This window comes from Solanum dulcamara, chromosome 10 (genome assembly GCF_947179165.1).
Source record: "Solanum dulcamara chromosome 10, daSolDulc1.2, whole genome shotgun sequence".
Lineage (NCBI taxonomy): Eukaryota > Viridiplantae > Streptophyta > Magnoliopsida > Solanales > Solanaceae > Solanum > Solanum dulcamara.
The window spans coordinates 62,795,752-62,799,648 of NC_077246.1; positions in this window are offsets into that span (position 1 = coordinate 62,795,752).

Genomic DNA, 3,897 nt, shown 5'->3' on the forward strand with positions numbered 1-3,897 from the left:
ATCTAACACTATTGCAAGTTAAACCATCAACCATAGTAACTGAAGATGGTTCATTGTGTGGTCGAAAGCTAGAAAAAATATTAGAATTACCTATCATGTGATTTGTGTCTCCTAAATCAATCACCCATTTATTTAAAGAGGTAATAAGGCATATTTTATCCAATCCAGAAAATGCATTAGCTAAAGTGGATCTCATTAGTGATTTTTTATGTTAAAATTTCTCTGTAAAACCAAAGCCATATTATCATAAAACTGACTAGCAGCAACATAAATTGTTTGAGTTCTCTCGTTGCTTTTTCTTTCGATTTCATTCATTTTTAGTTTTAACTTCAACAGTTAAATGAAGAAAAATGTTGAGGCAGTATCCAAGAAAATAATCTGAAAGGCATGTAGCCTAGAGTCACGGATCCCAATCACTAGCAGCACCAACAAAGAACAAATAAACCAGGGATACCACCATAAGCAACCTATAAATCTAATAATATTTCAAACTATAGAAAAAGATAGAAAACACAGAAGCACATAAAATGAATACCAAATTAAATTTTGAGAAGCTACAAGGAAGAGAGTAACCTGGAAATTAAAGCTCTCCAAACAGTGTCTTAAATACCAGAGAAAACCTGGGATGCGCTGAAACTGATAAAGCGACGCTAGAGATAAAACATACGATCTGAAACTGTCGAGTCACGTGTCAAAGTGTAAGAGATGGAGGTCACGCGTTCGACACACTTTCTTCCCACCCTAACATTGAGGAAGATTTTCCCGGCCAAAAATACTCTTCTACCTCCTACTACGGTGGTGGTGAGACAAACCAGTCACTCTTTAGAGAAGACCCAAATGATCAATTATTTCTCCAATAACTAGAGGAGAGTTCCCAGTTTCCAATTTCTGAATTTGAATTGAGTCCTATAGGCTATGATACCATGTAATCAGAGAGAAAAAGATGTCTTATTCTAACAGGTAAGCAATGTATAAATACAATAGATTGTGTTCTAACTTAGGAAAGAAATAAAAAATGATTCCTACAAATCTGCTAATTACTGCAAATCTACTATCTAAATAAGGCTATGTACTTTACTAGGAATGAAGTCTATATATATTCGATAACATCAAAGCTTGGACGAATTGCATTTTAGCCTTGAAGAAATTTTCTTCAAATACCTTGGGTTCCCTTTTCTTCAAGAAAGGTGAATGTACAACTATGCATGCCCCTGGCGGAGAGGATGACAAAATGGATTTAATATTGGACAATAAAATTCTTGTCATATAATGGTCAAGTCTAACTAATTAAGACCATGCTATTCGAGATGAAAACTTACTAGGCTCAAGTTTTCTTCCTACCAAAATAATGATTCAGTTGTTCACCAATATTTGTCGGATCTTCTTGTAGACTAGGAGCACTGAGAAGTCTAAAAGGGCTTTGGCAGCTTTGGAGACCCTGTGTAAGCTAATTTTCTAGAGGCCTAAGCTTGATATACTATCACATATGAAACAGGACAACCATATGTAAATTTTTGTGAGTTGTGGCTCTAAAGAAAGATAAATTATGGATTTGTTGGATCCACAACTTCTACAACAAGAGTAGATCCCTGAATGAAATACTGGATCCTAAACATGCATATTAGCTTGTTAGAAAGATCCTTTAGGCTAGAAAATGATTTGTGAATGTATATACTATTGAAGAGTTAAGAAAATATACACATCAAGAGATGCTGGAATTACGCTCTAAGATGATCTTAGCCTATCGAGGAATGACTCTATGAGCACCTTTGGGCGGTAACTGTGATTTTAGGACTCAAGTCTAGAGTCACCAGGTGAGACATTCGATTAACGAACCAAAAATCTATTTCCACAGAAAGCTCTTGAAAGTCTGTCCTTTCATTACAGGCATCGGGGTGACCCGCTTAAGGAAAAACTCAGCACATGAGGCACTGGTAGTGAATTGATAAAGGTAATTAGTTTGGATCGAAGAAAATTCCAATTCATACTTGAATCACACTAGCTCACCGAGATCTAATGAAATTCTATATAATAATAAATATAGAAGGGTGTGGGTGAGGTATTTTTCCCGGCATACAAAAAGAAAATCTAGGATAATGGCTTTCAAAAGACAAGTAAGAGAGGGGAGAAGGTGACTGTCACGACCCTAACCTACCGTGACTGGCACTCACTCTAACTCTCTGATAGGAGAACCATTCTAATAGACCAAAAATAAAAATTGAAATATATACACAAGCTTAGACATGCAGAAGTAGGATATAAACTATAATAATGATTGAGTCCCCATAAACTCAGCAAAAAAAATCAAATATCAAGAAGTGTGGAAACACCCTAGGAAACTGAAAGTCGTCTGTATCAAAACTCTAACAACGTCTGAAAAGGAAAGGGAAACACTCCCATAAGAAAGCATAATAATAAAATAGTGTATAATGTCTTAGTCCAGGAAAAGGACTAGAACATGGAAGAATCCATGGCAATTTAAAACAAACAGATCACCCTCGAACAAGCTTAATCTTCTAACCGAGGTCTCTTCACAGTTGGCTGAATATGCCCTATACTCAACAAAAAGGCAGAGCAAGAGTAGTATTAGTACACAAAAATAACGGTGTACTGGTAGGATCACGAGGTTAGCCAGTAAGCGGATCATAGACAAGTAAATTCAACACAATAGGCATATACATATGTTGAATTAGTCAACAACAACTCAATATTATTACTTAATGTCTTCCACATGCTATAATTTCATACAAGGTAACTCTCAAGGGACCTAAAACAATCAACTTTGTATCGGAACGTGATACCTGATCCAAGTATATCTCGAAATGTGACACCCGATCTAAATACATGTTGGAATATGATACCCGATTCAAATTATATGTCAGAATGTGACACCCGATCCTGAAATATCACAATCACAAGAACATTCAATGTTTACAATATTTATACCACCAAAAATAGGTTCATCAGAATAACAAGCCAGCAAATGGTCATTTTATATATAATCTAGCATGTTTACCTATTCATATACACGCATGCATATCATGAAGTAATTTAACAAGTATATAAAACACATATGGGAAACTAGACCATCACTTACCTCAAATTCAAGCTTTCACAACCTTACAATGCAAGAGCCTTCTCTTTTCGGGTCCGTTCTTCTCGTTCTTGGTCTAGAAAACATTAAATACATATCAAGTATCAATACAATGGCCTAACTATCAGAAAATATAATACAATTTCACTCCCTAGGCCAAACTCATTATCCTAACCTTACCCTAGGGCTAATTTCCACCATATAATTTTTAGTTCAAACCCTCCCCTAATGATTATCACCCATACTTTTAGTTTCTAGGAATCAAAATATGAATCTAGGGAGTAAAAACCTTACCTTAAGCATGAAAATCCATGTAAAATCAATGTAAATTGCCCTAGGTCATCTCTTAGGGTTTTAGAAACTGATTTTTGCCAAAAAGACTATTTTTGGCCTTTTTCACGACTTAAGTTGCGACTGTCCCGCTCTGGTGAGACAAATTCCGCTCTGGTGAGATAAATTCTACTCTGGAGGCCCCACTCTGGCAGGAATAATCCCGCTTTTATGGGATATGCAGAAATAGTGAGCTCGTAGTTTGTGCTCAAGCCCCCATTTTTCTACACACCCCTTCCAAAGATGCATTAAAATTATACCCTTTACGCTAAATTAGATTCCGAGAGTGTTACTTGCCCGAATGCGATTCTGCGAAGCCGTTAATACTTTGTATTGTCTTGGATATCATTCTGTCCAAATTAAATTATAGATTTGACCTTCCATTATTCACGTGATTACCGTAGACTTCATCTGACTCAGAATTCATCCAAATCTAGCCTAAGCTCAAATTTTTTAAAGTTACTACCTGAAGT